The 16,278-nt window shown below is 39.2% G+C and overlaps 1 protein-coding gene across 11 annotated transcripts in view; it reads left to right on the top strand.

The window, feature by feature from the left end:
• The first annotated feature begins 15,005 nt into the window (after positions 1-15,005).
• The window catches only part of KCNC2 (potassium voltage-gated channel subfamily C member 2), a 205,385-nt gene continuing 204,112 nt past the window's right edge, over positions 15,006-16,278 (top strand). For 10 of the 11 annotated variants that reach the window (XM_036930824.2, XM_036930819.2, XM_036930826.2 and 7 more), the window contains exon 1: positions 15,006-15,278. The gene's annotated coding sequence lies outside the window, so the exon portion shown is untranslated. Of the gene's footprint in view, positions 15,279-15,946; positions 16,059-16,278 lie in introns of those variants that run through there. The other variant, XM_036930821.2, reaches the window with a different exon arrangement.

Below are 16,278 nucleotides of genomic sequence, written 5' to 3'. Positions count from 1 at the left end.
TAGTGTTGTTGTTGTCATTTGTTTCCATATATTGCTGGATCTCCATTTTGATTTGGTCATTGATCCATTGATTATTTAGGAGCGTGTTGTTAATCCACCATGTGTTTGTGAGCCTCTTTGCTTTCTTTGTACAGTTTATTTCTAGTTTTATGCCTTTGTGGTCTGAAAAGTTGGTTGGTAGTATTTCAATCTTTTGGAATTTTCTGAGGCTCTTTTTGTGGCCTAGTATGTGGTCTATTCTGGAGAATGTTCCATGAGCACTTGAGAAGAATGTATATCCCGTTGCTTTTGGATGTAGAGTTCTATAGATGTCTATTAGGTCCATCTGCTCTACTGTGTTGTTCAGTGCTTCCGTGTCCTTACTTATTTTCTGCCCAGTGGATCTATCCTTTGGGGTGAGTGGTTTGTTGAAGTCTCCTAGAATGAATGCATTGCAGTCTATTTCCCCCTTTAGTTCTGTTAGTATTTGTTTCACATATGCTGGTGCTCCTGTGTTGGGTGCATATATATTTAGAATGGTTATATCCTCTTGTTGGACTGATCCCTTTATCATTATGTAGTGTCCTTCTTTATCTCTTGTTACTTTCTTTGTTTTGAAGTCTATTTTTTCTGATATTAGTACTGAAACCCCTGCTTTCTTCTCACTGTTGTTTGCTTGAAATATGTTTTTCCATCCCTTGACTTTTAGTCTGTACATGTCTTTGGGTTTGAGGTGAGTTTCTTGTAAGCAGCATATAGATGGGTCTTGCTTTTTTATCCATTCTATTACTCTATGTCTTTTGATTGGTGCATTCAGCCCATTAACATTTAGGGTGACTATTGAAAGATATGTACTTATTGCCATTGCAGGCTTTAAATTCGTGGTTACCAAAGGTTCAAGTTTAGCCTCTTTAATATCTTACTGCTTAACTTAGGTTGCTTATTGAGCTGTTATATACACTGTCTGGAGATTCTTTTCTTCTCTCCCTTCTTATTCCTCCTCCTCGATTCTTCATATGTTGGGTGTTTTGTGCTGTGCTCTTTCTAGGAGTGCTCCCATCTAGAGCAGTCCCTGTAAGATGTCCTGTAGAGGTGGTTTGCGGTAAGCAAATTCCCTCAGCTTTTGTTTGTCTGGGAATTGTTTAATCCCACCATCATATTTGAATGTTAGTCGTGCTGGATACAGTATCCTTGGTTCAAGTCCCTTCTGTTTCATTGTATTAAATATATCATGCCATTCTCTTCTGTCCTGTAGGGTTTCTGTCAAGAAGTCTGATGTTAGCCTGATGGGTTTTCCTTTATAGGTGACCTTTTTCTCTCTAGCTGCCTTTAAAACTCTTTCTTTGTCCTTGATCTTTGCCATTTTATTTATTTTGTGTCTTGGTGTTGTCCTCCTTGGATCCTTTCTGTTGGGGGTTCTGTGTATTTCCGTGGTCTGTTCGATTATTTCCTCTCCCAGTTTGGGGAAGTTTTCAGCAATTATTTCTTCTAAGATACTTTCCATCTCTTTTCCTCTCTCTTCTTCTTCTGGAACCCCTATAATACGGATATTCTTCCTTTTGGATTGGTCACACAGTTCTCTTAACAGTGTTTCATTCCTGGAGATCCTTTTATCTCTCTCTGTGTCAGCTTCTATGCGTTCTTGTTCTCTGGTTTCAATTCCATCAATGGCCTCTTGCATCCTATCCATTCTGCTTATAAACCCTTCCAGAGTTTGTTTCATTTCTGCGATCTCCTTTCTGGCATCTATGATCTCCCTCTGGACTTCATCCCATTTCTCTTGCGTATTTCTCTGCATCTTTGTCAGCATGTTTATGATTCTTATTTTGAATTCTTTGTCAGGAAGACTGGTTAGGTCTGTCTCCTTCTCTGGTGTTGTCTCTGTGATCTTTGTCTGCCTGTAGCTTTGCCTTTTCATGGTGATAGGAATAGTTTGCAGAGCTAGGACGAGTGACGGCTGGAAGAACTTCCCTTCTTCTTGGTTTTTGGCCCTCCTCTCCTGGGAGAACAGCGACCTCTAGTGGCTTGTGCTGGGCTGCTGCGTGCATACAGGGTTTCTGCTTCCTGCCGAGCTGCTATGGTGTTTATCTCTGCTGTTGCTGTGGGCGTGGCCTGGCTCGGGCCTCTGCTCCACAGTGGTGGATTCGCGTTGGAGGGGGAGCGGCTTGGAGGCTCTTTATCTCCGTGAGGGGCCTCCCTGCTCCCTGCAGCCCAGGGGTTAGGTTGCCCAGAGATCCCCGGATTCCCTACCTCTGGATTAAGTGTCCCGCCCTGCCCGTGTAAGGCTTCCAAAAAGCACCCGCCAAAACAAAACAACGACCACAAAAAAAAAAAAAAAAAATTTAAATTGAAAAAAAAAAATTTTTTTTAATTAGAAAAAAAGGTGGCCGCTCGTTTTTCTTTATTCTCCTGTGCCAGCCTCAGGCCTCTGCTCACTGGTCTTGCTGCCCGGTTTCCCTAGTTTTGGGAGCCCTATCCCTTTAAGACTTCCAAAAAGCGCTCACCAAAACAAAACAGCAAAAAAAAAAAATGGTCGCTCGCTTTTCTGGTGTCCTCCGGCGCCAGGCCACCGGTGCCCGCTCACTGTTCTTGCTGCCCTGTTTTCCTAGTGTTGAGCGCCCTGCACTCTGGCCAGGATGACTGGGGCTGGGTGTTCGGCAGCCCTGTGCTCCGTCTCCCTCCCGCTCTGCCTATTCCTCTCCGGCCAGGAGTTGGGGGGATGGGCGCTCGGCTCCCGTGGGGCCGGGGCTTTTATCACCCCCTTGGCGAGTTGCTGGCTTCTCTCAGGTGCGGATGTGGTCTGGATATTGTCCTGTGTCCTCTGGTCTTTATTCTAGGAATGGTTGTCTTTGTTATATTTTCATAGATATATGTGGTTTTGGGAGGAGATTTCTGCTGCTCTACTCACGCCGCCATCTTCTGCCCCTCTCTCCACCACTTTACTAATAATTTTATCAGCTATGTTTAATGTCTTGTTACACTCATGTAATAATTTCTTAATTTTGTTTCCAAGATTCCTCATGTTTCAATGACTAATATAATAATTAACTCATACAAGGATTATCAATGAATGCTAGGACAAATGAAATGCTAGGAAAAATAATTTTCATGTGATCTTAAAGACTCATCCCACAGATGATGTACTAATTACAATAGTATTGTTCCTTTACGTGAAGAGATTTGGTAATTGCTTTTTTACCAAATGACCACTTTAACATCACCAGTAATAATACAACAGCCCATTGAATATATTCAGATGATGCAATAAAAACTACACTGTCTTTTATGGTAGTATTCTTTCAAAAAATGTGTTTGGTTGAGTCTAATAATCAGGAAATAATCAGACAAATTCAGAATATGGACACACCACAAGATAAACAGCCTGGACTCTTTGAAAACATCATGACATGCAAACTAAGGGCAACCAGTTCTGGATGAAAAGAGACTGAAGAGATATACTGAGCACATGCAAATATGTGAGCATTGATTAGATCCTGGACTGGGAAAAGTTCAATATGGAGTGATTATTAGACATTAATGGATTATTTTTAATTTTCTTATGTATTATGGATATAAAAAAAGTTTTCATTCATGTAATACATACTGAAATATTCAAAGATGAAGTGTCATCTAAAACTTATTTTTAGTTTATTCAGCAATATACACACATATATGTTTATAAATATACTCAATGTGAGTCTGTATACAAGCAAATGTAATTAAATACATATTTTAAAATGAGTGAGTTGCTCACAATTATCAAATGAATATACAGTCATAAAACAATAAAAATGTATTTTCTCCTATCTCAATAGAGAGGAAAAATTATGCTTCTTACATGCCATTTACTAAGGTAGGAAATGTGAAATACATAGCAGATAGCTTTTCTTAAAATATTGAAAAGAAAATATTTGGAGTTTAAAGAAGTAGCTGCTACATATCTTGAAAAGGTAGACGGGAACATTTATCAGCTATCTAGATATGAGCAATGAAATCTTGAAGTTATCATATGTTAAGTGAGAGTAGTAAAATGTCCAACTCTGTGTAGTCTCTTATGTCTTCCAAGGCATATGTATAGTGGACATGTTATGACACCATTAGGCAAATTATACTTCCAGGTGTTTATGGCCAACGTTCCTTCATTTCATTTTCACAGCAAATATTTTTGCTCCAGTAAAATAATTTAACCTCACAGGAAGAGATTCAAGGTTTTTATTTTGCTAGCCTGGGTATGGGGCCTTCGGTTACTCTTTCTTTGTGGATTGTGCAAGTTACCAGGCTTGTCTGTGCCTTTATATTCTAGCAATGGCACAAAGATATTTCTGTATTGCTTTTTTCACTGTGTAATAGACTCTAGTATAATTCCCCACGAGTTAGATTCTGTGGAAACATTTTCCTTACTAAGAAAAAAATGCATGTGAAATTAACTGACTTCTAAATCCTGGTGGAAGTGATGCAACTTGATGGTTAATGATGTTCCCTGGAGATTTGGAGTGCACATTTCTAAGACCAGGACAAGACTACAATAAAATTTCTAGTTTCTCCTATTGCCTAGAGGGAGATTTCATTCAAGCCGATCCAGGCACTGCTTTCTAATGGTTTCTTTTGCATCTGTGACAACACAACACATTTTACTCTCTTAAAAGAACTGAAGGCAAAACTTTTTCCTTAAGTCTAGCATAAATTCCTAAACTTGTAATTCCATTTGGTGTTCTATTGTCAGATGAGAAATAATTAGTTAAAAATACATTTTTTTTTGGAAAAAAAAAAGAAGCATTTGTTTTATACTGGAAATTTTCTCTGTCCTCCATATATTGGAGCTATTGCTCAATTACAGAGCTAAAACATAATGGGAAGATGGTTCACGGATGACTGATACAGTTGATGGGAGGAGGATTAGAGAATTTTAGGGTTGGAAATTCTGCGCTCTGGTCTCAATGTGTGTTAGCCTGGATTCTAACCTATTTCTTTGGTTTACCAATAACATTCTCCAAACCTATAGGTGAGGGAAAATTTTAAAAAAAGAGGTACAGATTAGATTGTGAATAACTTTGCTTTTCATAAAATCACCAAGATTCAAATAGGAGAAAAGTCAGGGAAAAAATAAAGCCTAAGTATTTGCAGTAACTCAATGTGTCAAAAGAGGGTTCTCTTTTTCCCATTTGACATCTCTACTGCACACCCTCCATCTCATTCAGAAAAGTGACATGCCTTCCTGAATTCTGGATAACTGATGCAGGAGCTAACTATGTCAGGAAAGTCACTACACAGCAGTGAATCTGAGTAGAGACTTGAATGACATAAAGGGCAATCCAGGAGAGGATCCTTGATAATAGCAAATTCAGGCAAAAGAAACAGTGAACGAAATGGTCCCAAGGGAGTAAATAAGTAGTTTAGTATATTAGAAAATTGAAATAAAACCACTGGGACTGGAACTTTAGGTTAGGTTTGCAACATCAAAAGAATCCTTGTAGTTCTACCATGATATATTGGATCTATTGCTTTCGAGGCTTTTAGCTTCACTGTAAAGTGTCTCACTCCCCTGGGCTGCCATACTGGAGAAACTATGTGGAGACAACCCACAGAAAGATCCCGAGACTATGTGGATGGCAAACTCTCAGTCAGCCTCAGGTGATCCAGCCCACAGCCATCTCAGCCTCTCCACCTGAAGTTGCAGATGCCATGGAGCAAGGAGAAGCCATCGTCCCCTGGCTCTGCCTAAGAACCTGACCCACAGAAGCATCAGAGATGACGGTAATATGGCTCTGGTTTTAAGTTCCAACGTTTTGGAGTAGTTTGGGCTGCAGCTGTAATCAGAACAGAGTTTGGTTCTGGAAGTATAGTGTTGCTGTAATAAAAACCCAAAGCATTTGCTCTTGGCTTTGGGACCCAGTGGCAAACCAAGCTGAAAGGGTCTCAGAGAGATTGTTAGTAGAAACTGGAAATAACCTTGAGGAAACTTGGTAAGGGCTTGAGGTGAGGAAAGTATTATTGGAAATTGGAAAAAAAAGGGACTTTTCTTATGGCAGAAAGTTTGTCAATAATGTTGCCTGCAGTCACTTGAAAAATAGAAAGGGGACCTAATGAACTTGTGGATCTGGGAGGGGAGAATTTTCAGGCAGAATGCACAAAATGACAACTGGCTTCTTGTTGCTGCCTGAGATAAAAGATGAGAAGAGATACACCAAAGATGAAACCACTGTTTTTGAGCAGAATTTAGAGAAATTACATGAACCAAAACATACTGGATTAAAAAAAAAAACAAACCTTTCTGTTCTCAATCTCTTCTGGCAAAAAGTATCAAAGTAAGAAATCAAATTCAGATGGGACTGGCTATAAATTCTTTGTTAAAATCCAAAAAAGTATAAACTGGTTTGTCTCTTAGACACTTTCAGTTAGACAAAAGCCATATAAAGAAATTAATGGGATGCCTCATAGACCTTCCCTGTTAAAACAATAGAACTCCTAAGAGTACTAAGGGTTTTTATGTCACAGCAGTTTTACAGGAGATCCAAACCAAGGTTTATATGGACTTTGAGAAAATATTTGTGAATATATATTTTGTTTAATGGAATAGATGACAATTTGATACACAAAGATTTTAAATGAACATTATTAGCTTGGACTGAAAGGGGCAGGAAAAGTCCAAATGAAAAGAGGCTTTTGGATTCTAACCTACTTCAGTTAAGAAGCAGGCTGAGAAGCTTCCTTATATTTAGGAATACTTTTTCTTTTTAAAATATAGATGATAACATTAGAACAGGACATTAACTAGAAAACAGTGTCACTAAATTAATTTAAAAATTAGGAGGATACTGATCTACGAACTTCTGACTATCTTTTAAGAACCTTTTAGCTTTGTATACTAGTTGCATATTATGAGTTTTATAACTACCCAAGGAACTACATTAGAATTCTTAAGAAGAGGAAGCAGAGCTGAAAGCATTAGAATTACATAGCAAATGAATAATATGGACCATCAGAAATCCAATATAATAAGAATCCAATATCTAAAATTCTGTTTTAGGAATTCAAACTCATGAAGAGCAGTTGCCCCCACATTGCCTATAATATTCAACAAAATTCAAAACAAATATTGAAAAAGACAATTTGTGGCAGGTAAAACACATGTATTCAAATCTTATTTCCTCCTATTATTAGGGGCTTTATTTCAGGCAATTTAAACAACTTCTCTATAGCTACATGCCCTTATCTATAAAATGGGTATAATCATAGTACATGTACTAAAGCATTGTGAGAATTAAATGCAAAAATATATGTAAATCATTTAGCACAGTCCTGGAAGATGGTAAGTAGGCAATAATGGTAACTATGATCACCACTTGCACTATAATCATCACTGCAGTTATTTCACCTTTATCATCTTCATCATCTTCATTATCATCATCATTGATCGTTATGAACCAGGCACTAAACTGGTTGGGGATATGATCATGGCCAGGACAAATTTGATTCCAGCCCTTGCAGTCTAGCATGGGAGACAAGCAATTACACAAGTAATCACAATTCTGTCTTCTAAGTATCCTGATAGAGGAAATAAAGGGTGCTATGTGCATACACACAGTACTGAGTACACAGAATATAACATATTTGAGTGCATCGAAGCTTTTGGAAAGGAAATGATGTTCAAACTGAGATTTGAAGGTCAAGTAGCAGTTTGACATGTGAGGAGGGATGAAAGGGTTCCCAGAAAAGAGAACAGCATGTGGGAATGTCCCAAGGTAGCTCAAGGAAGGAGAATGCTTGGGGAAGAAATGACCCTAGTGATATTAACAGAGACTTACTAAAGAATTTGGACTTATCTTAAGTGCAGATATACCATTAATACATAATAAAAAGGGCAAGGGCATCTTGAGTATCCTTATTCTCTAAAAGGCCATTTTGACAGCAGCATAAAGAACAGATTTTTGAGTATCAATATTGAATGCAGAGAGCTCTCTTAAGGAGCTGTAGATATCATGCAGGTAAAAGCTATTGGTTGCCTGGGCAGTTAAGAGTAGAAATAAGTGAACAGACTTGAAAGATACTAGGTGAAAGAATTTTCTGAACTTGGTAGCAGAGCTGATTTTGGAGATAACATAGGAAAAGGACAGAGTCATGAATTTTTTCCAAGTTTTTAGCTTGAGAATATTGATGCCATAGATTTCAGGACAAGTTGTCAAAGTATAATTTGGGGGTTGAAATAATGATGAGGTTAGTCCTGTGCAATGTGATTGCTCTGCTTTTGGAACAAGTTGTTTCTTTAAGGTATACTCCTTCATTATGCTTTATAATTTGGTTCTACTACCCAATTTTTGGGTGGAGTCACTGCCAAAAAGGGCACGAAATGATCTATTGAGATGATAAGTAGTAAAACTGGAAAGTTTATCTTTAGATTAGGGAGGAGTGTGTATTGAGAATATTCTTTTGGTTTATAGTTCATTAATAGTTTCCTGTCACAATAACGAAATGAAATCAGCTGAAGCTGCTTTTCAATCTATTTTAACTAAATGTCCAAATTTAATTATGGCAATAAAAAGATTGAGGGCATTCAAAAATGCTGAGCTTTTTAAGATTATATACCTAATCTTATGGCATCAAAATTAATTTTTTTCCCCAAGAGATATTCAAAAAATGCTTTATATCTCTTGGAAACAATGAACTGTTTTGGTGTTTGGCTTACCATTTTTTTTGATAGGTTGTTTTGTCGTGCTAATCCATATTATAGTTTTATATTATTTTTCATTTCTGTCCCTAAAATTGCATGATATTCTATGATATCCCTTAGTTCGATTCCTTGACAAAAGTAAAAAATAAAAATTTTTTTTCTCTAAAGGAGAAGAATTTCAATTAATGTTTTCCTCTGTCTGGTTCCTCTTTAGAACTGCTCTTTGGCCCTGGCATTATTTTTCCTTCCCTTGATTCTGTTTGAAACCTGCATACAGTAACTTTTCAGAAGCCTGCTTTTCTACCTCTCTAGATGACTTCCTAAATAATGGAGCTAAACTAGTGCACTTATATCTGATTCAGTCTTATTTCAAGTCTCTTTCATCTTCCTCATTCCTTGAGCTCTTTTATTTCCTGGGGAAACCAACCTGACTATTTTCAACCTTTTGTGGAACAATATTTGTGACTTATGGCTTTCATTCTTCTTCTATTAAACAAATCCAAACAGAGTCCTTTTTAAAAGTCTGCTTTACTTACCTATTTTGATTACTGCGTTTATCATATTCTTTGTATTAAAAAGGAGGAGATATAGTTCTGAGATGTTTTGATAATGGATTTTCAGTTCATTAAACAATTAGTGTATTTCAAGTTTGCTATTTATTTTTTGCCATGTCTAATATCTTCTATTTTCCATTCAAATCATGGTTTTATATATATATATTCAAATCATGGCTCTACCATTTACTCTCAGACTGGAACACAAGCATTGAAATTAAACACCTGTGGGTTTGAATATTACCAGATGTCTCTTATTAGCTGTGTAATACTGGGCAAGTTACTTTAAAATTTCAGAGTCTCAGTCTTCTCATTAGTAAGATGCTGATAAAATCATAGGTGAGGATAATGAGTTAAATCTAAAGCTCTTGGCATTTTTATTTTGCACTTAAGTGCTTAAGAAAGTTTGACTACTGCTATTGCTAATACTTCTTTTTCCTTAATTACTACAATAATCCCTTGCCTAATATTAAGAAAATGAGTATTCCAATACTTGCCTGTTAGACTTATGTAATGAATAATAATATAATATATATAAATGTGACTATAGTTTGTCCTTAATAAATGTTAGTTCTGTTCATGGCCCAGCCCTCCCTAATATATTCTGCAGATGCTAACTTATTGTCATATTTTTATAAATATTCACTTCAATACAACTTCCCATGGACATTTCATTTAGTGTAGGATGCTTTTTAAAAACACAGATTTCCAATTGCAGAAATCGGTCCAGGCCAAACCAACTGAATCAGAATCTCAGGGTGGAGCCTTTTGTATTTTAAAATCTCAGGGGATTCTGATGCACTTCAAAATAAAGGACTCTTCTATGACTGGAAGGTTACAAAGAAAATGTAAAGAGAGGGAATCTATAAATGTATATAATGTAGCGAGTCACACACATATGAAATAATTGGCAGCAGAAGGCAAAAAAGTACTAAGTACAGCTTATAAAATGTTAATGAAATGTCTTATCTAGCATCTGTGACTTATTGAGGGACAAGAACAAAAGAAAGTAAACTACTCTTTATTGATATCTGCCAATAATTTAACCCTTAGTGGTAGAGCAGTCAACCTAGGAAAAACTGTAGATTGCCTTTGTAAATTATGATGACTTAAGTAGTGTGGTGTGAATGATGGGCTGATCCATTTACTAAAGTTATCAATATCTATCATCTATCTTTCTTTCTATTGATCATCATCTATCTATATCATCATCTGTCTACCACCATAATCTATTTAAATGAATGGCTGGTGCAGAGGACAATGACCCAGAATTTTTCATAATGAGAAGACTATTTTCAACTTCTGATTTTAATGCTCATTAGTCAACACCAATCTATATTCATGGAAAATTTTTCTCTTCCTTCAATATAAAATGCCCTTTCTCACCTCTCCTGCACATTAATTTTCTAATATACAGTAAGTCGAAATGGTTAAATGTCTGTGTTGCTATGTTGGGTATTTATTCAGAGCCTCTGGTTCCTGACAACTAATGTTAATATGTATCTCTTACAAATCAAGTGACCAACTTGTAAAACTAGTAATCCATGAATTCCCTATCTGTAGGTCTATCTCATGATTTTCACAAGCAGCTATGTTATGTAGGTTTAAAAAGTGCATTTCTTAAGATAGGTCATTAAAAGATGGTTAAGACATATATTTTTAAATTAAAATAATTTGAGAAGTATGCTTAGTTATTGCAAGGATTCTAGAATTTTGGTTTCATTACATCTCTATGGAATATCCAATATTTGAGCTATTTTTGACTTGCACACAAGACAGTATGGTGTAACAGATAGGAGTTAGGATTACCATCAGAGGATATGGGTCCTGCTTCTGCCAATTATTAACTATGTGATTTTGTGGTGAGACTCTTTCTTCACTTGACAATAAAAGTTGCTATTAGAAGATGCCTAAAATGTGCCAGAAACTTTCTTAGGAGTTTTATTGTTCCTATGTCACTTAATCTTCATGCTAACTTTAGAGTCCTCATGCCCATTTATAGGAGAGGAAATGAAGGCTCAGAAGTTGAGGAATTTTCTCCAGGTCAGGCACCTAGTGAGTGGTGTTCAGCAGATGGGCTCTATTTTACCTGCCTCTAGTGGAAGTAACCACTGTAAAATACTGCTTTTCAAAAATTTACTAAATTGGAGAATATATATCATATCTATTTTTTTGAGTTCATAATATATGATATAAATGTTAGTTATTGTTAAGAGGTCAGGTAAATAGGCTTATATTTTTTACTTTTCAGATGAAGGAGACTTAGAAGATGAGTCAGATCACATAACAAACAATTCTAAAACTGATAGCCTAAATATCACCTTTTATTTAGCTCATGATTCTGTGGGTCAGTGCATTTGGACTAGGCCCACCTGGACAGTCCTCTGGACCCACACATAAAAGGCAGTTTTGCTTCTGGGGAGAAGCTAACTGTGATTTGGGGCAGAGCTGTTGGGGTACATCTCTTTCTTGTAGGTACTTCCGTATTTCTTTTCAATCCTTGCTCTAGTTATGTCTTTTGACTTGTTTCCTAATATTATTTCTCTTTGTACTGAAGCCATGTGAGTGTGAGAGAAAGAGAAAGAGGAGAGAGTGAGAGAGAGGGAAAAAAGAGGCAGAGGGCTTGGTATATATGTCTCTCATCAAGCAGGCCAGCTAAGGCTTGCTCTCATAGCACTAGGGTAGGGGTCTGAGAGAGAGAGCAGAAACACACCTTTTAAGTCCAAGACCTTTTGAATCCAAGGCTTTGAACTGGTTCAACATCACTTCTAGACTGGTTCAACATCAGTCTAGACTCAGAGGCTGGAGAAACAGACTTAATGAGAGAAGATGCCAAGTCACATTATAAAGGGCCCATACTTATAGAGAGGGATGGGAAAATGTGACCATTTTTTAATCTACTGCAAAGGAATTTTGCTTGTGAAAATATTGCTTTTTGAAGGTGAACAATATTTTTTAAATCCTTAAACTGAACTTTAAAAGAGTTCATTTGTTCAAATGTTAAACTTTTACAAGGATATCATTCTGACTGTCACAACGTGGCTCCCTGAGATCAATTCACTTTTCTGGTGGCAATGTGGTACTCAGTTTCTGAAGCCTTCTGTGATGCTGACACAAGGATTATAAAGGAAGCAGCATTTCAGCTGCTTCTCGGCCAGGGGTAATGTCCATATGGTCTTTTTAATCCTTGCTCCACACAGACCAACAAAGGAAACCACAACTGTTTTTTCCTCCTCAGTTTTCCATTGCTATCTTTCAAAGATTTGCTTTCTTTTCCCTTTTATCTGTCTTTTGCAGCAGGATCAGTGGAGTTAGTTTGCTGAAGGGGTTTTTGTTCTCACCTGTCTTATATAATGAAGCCTGGATATTTGTCTTAGGCTTTTCCCTGCTTATCTTGACCAAAAGAAAAAATAAAAGAGACTGTATTTCATTCATTGTTTTGTTTATTGAATCCATCATTATGTACATCCCATCCTTTCTTCTTTCCACATTCTTATTTTCAAACTTTTCTGAAATTTTCTTTAATTTCATATCTAATCCTTTATGAATCACAAGAAGACTGAATTCTTCTGAAAGATGATCCTCTTGCCAATGTAATTATTTCTAGACAATTTAAATAATCTTAGGCTCCAACTGATTCATTACATCGTTGTTTTCTCATTTTCCCTATGAGCTTTTTGCATCATTTCCCCCCTTTTGGTATCTCTATAGATCTCTCATAATACAAATTTAATGATATCAAACTAAAGGCTTTCATTATTGATTCCTGTAATCTATATGAGTTATCTTTCTGAAAGTCTGGTAATTTAACATGGATATTTCCTCCATTTAAATTAAAAGGAATAGTTTATGTAAAGGATTTTGCACATAGTAAGATCTCAGTAAATGTTATCTATTATCATTAATGTTAGTAACTTACTATTGTTAATTTATTTTAAAGCAAACAGCATGCCCTTTTCTCCCTATTGAATTTACATTAGCTATATAAAACCATCTAGACAATATGAGAATGCATGTTTGAATATAATTTTTCTTTGTAAATTTCCTGGTGATTGAAATTTGCTATCGCTGTCTTTTTTTAGAAATGCCTCAGTAGTTGATCATAGCACAAAATTAGAGTCACTTCCTCAGCATTTAAGCTCTATGCATTTTTTAGTGTGTTAGTAAGGCAAATTTATATTTCCACAAAGCTGGGTCTGCATAGCTGTTCCTTAGGATATTATGACACATTTAATGTCATACTGTTAGTAATTTTTGAATAAATGAATACATTTCATATTTTCCTGGTATTAGTTTCCTAGACACCAATGGCTTTCCAAAGATCTTTTAGTTCTTTAATTATTTACTGACTGTCATAAGAGATAGATGTTTTTTTCAGTGAATTGTCTATGTTTAAATGGCCATCCTACAGTCCTCTGTATTGCTAAAGCTTTCTGAATAGTAACTCAAAGGTCTTGTTCCTTCCAAATCACAGTGTCAATATCAATATCTGCTTTTCAAAAAGACTTTCTCCTAATATACAACCTGGTGTTTTACCTACTCTGTGAACTTCAATCCTATTAAACTGTACCTGTGAAATAGCATCTCTCTCTTTCTCTTTCTTCCTAGAAAGATGCACCCAGAAACATACATTCTATTTGGTAATGAGGTCTGATATGGGTTGAACTGTGTCTTAGTTTCCCCCTACTTCTCCCCAAATGGAGAAATGCTGGAGTCCTAACCTCCAAAATCTCAGAATGTGACCTTACTTGGAGATAGGGTCTTTACAGAGGTAATCAAATTAAAATGAGTTCATTAAGGTGGGTCCTAATCCAACATGGTTAGTGTTCTTACATAAAAGGTAAATTTGGACATAGGCATGCGTAAAAGGAGAATGATATGAAGAGACACAGGGGGAAGATGACCATTGTTGAGCCAAAGAAAGAGGCCTGGAATAGGTTAATTCTTTAAGACCATCAGAAGAACCAATCCTGGGACACCTCAGTTTCAGACTTCTAGCCTCCAGAACTGTCAGATAACAAAATTCCGCTTTTTACACAATCCATTTGGTACCTCTTTTTGGCAGCCTTAGCAAACTACTCCAAGACCCAATAAAAATTTGAGAAAGGGGCTAATTAGATAATTGCTTTGTTACTTGGATATTTGTAGCTTGTCTTTTTTAGCTTCTGATAAAGAAACCCGAATTTTTACTTGCTAGAGCATTATGTTCCTAGAATAAACTTTTTAAACTTGTTTTGTTTTACATAACCATGATGTGGAGACCTACATTTGACTGAAAAGAGCAAGCTAGAGCCATGCATAAGACGCGAGAAACAAGATTCCCTTGTGACCTGTAAGTAGACCTCTCTCCTGTCAGCTGTCATTAAGAAAAAAATGCAATTGGTCTTTGATTCTCTCACTTGTTGGGAGGGTGGGGCAGCGGGAAGAGAAAGGGTGTGGAGAGCGGGGTGTAAATAAGGCAGGCAGGAGCTCTAGAGTGGGTGGGGATAGAGCTTCGCTGAAGAAAAATATAGGAACCTGGTTGGTACAACACAGCTGCCCCAGAACCCCCGCCCCCCACCCTTGCCCAGCTCTGTGCTCTGGCGCTGGTGGTTGAAAGCGAAGGCACAGCTCCAGCCGCGGCGACTCTGGGGGCAGAAACAAGATCTGCAGGTCGAAGTCGGAGTCGGGCGATGTCACCTTCAAGTGGCTGAGCTCCTCTGACCTCGGGTCAGCTCCTCAGCAGCCACTGCCAGCCGCCGTGCGGGCTCCCGGCTGGGTCGCGGAGCGCAGGTTGGACCCGCCCCGAGCTCCATGGTTTGCCCAGCCCCGCGCGATGGTGGCTCTGGGCGCCGAGACTGGCGCGGGGAAAGCCCGCGGCTCGCACGATGAAGGCGCGGAGCGCGGCGCGGGCGCTGTGTCCGCCACCCCAGCAGCCCGAGGCGAGGCCCAACCACCTGAACCCGCAAAACGCCAACAAGTAGTTTCTCACTGGAAAAGGGCGGCTCGGCTGGGTGTCAGGACTCAGTCCGGCTTCTCGGGGAACCTCGTCCGCTCGGAAACCAAAGCAGAGCCACTTTCCTCTCGGTCTCCTTAAGGTATCTGGGGGCGGGAGGTTAATGCGTGGTTTGCCTGGAAGGGCATCCCCTCCCCTTTCCGCAACGGGAAGGTAGGTGAAGCCCTGGAGAGAGGTGGCTGGGAGGCTGGAAACGGGGTCAGCCAGGACTTCAGCTCAGGGCTCCAGGGGGTGTGCCTCCAGTAGCTTTTCCCAGGGCCTCGCCGCTCCCAGAAAACAACCCCCCACCCTCCATCCCCAAGGCGTTTGTTTTGCTTGGGAAGGAGGATGGGGTGGGATGCACTGATCACTTGTATTCTCAAAAATGGATCCTTAGTTGGTCGTTCCCTTTCCCAAGTAATAATAATGATGTTAACAACAGCAATGTGAAAAGGAAATTGGATCAGGAAATTAGTCAGGAGTCTCCTTGGTGAAAGACAACAGCAGGGAAAATTTTGCTCTGACTTGTGCGTGCAGTCTTTTTGCCTCCTGAGGGAGCGGAGGTGAACCGAGAACAGGTCGCGCAAAGGGCACTCCCTGAGTGCCGAGGAGCAGAGCCGTCCAGCGCTGCCGAGGGTGCGCGTGCAGTGGGGGGTCCCCTGGCGCGGGGGCCCTCGCCCAGCGCAGAGGGCGGCCCGTCCAGAACTGCCTCCAGGCTAGGGGAGAGGAGAGGGGCCACGGCGCGGGAGGGGAGAGAGGCTTTAGAGAGAAGGGTGGGGGTTTCGGGAGAGAGGGGGCTGTTAGGAGCTGGGAGCAGGTGGCACTTAGGACAGAGGGCAAGAAGGTGCAGAGATGAAGGAGAGGTCTGAGCGGAGGGAGAAAGGTGTGAGGCAAGGGAGAGGGTGTCATGGAAGGTCAGGGGAGGCTCGCACTGCTGGGAACCTGGGGAAAGCGTGCCCTTGAGGCCGCGACGGGGCTAGGCTCCGATCTGCCCCTGGGCGGGCCGTTCGCCCCTCGCGCATCCGCCAGCCTCGCATCTGGGACTGTCGCGCCGGGAGTAGGGGTGGGGGTCACGGCACCGCTCTGACGGGCGAGATCTTTAA

This window comes from Manis pentadactyla, chromosome 10 (genome assembly GCF_030020395.1).
Source record: "Manis pentadactyla isolate mManPen7 chromosome 10, mManPen7.hap1, whole genome shotgun sequence".
Lineage (NCBI taxonomy): Eukaryota > Metazoa > Chordata > Mammalia > Pholidota > Manidae > Manis > Manis pentadactyla.
This window is presented reverse-complemented; position numbering and strand designations above follow the sequence as displayed.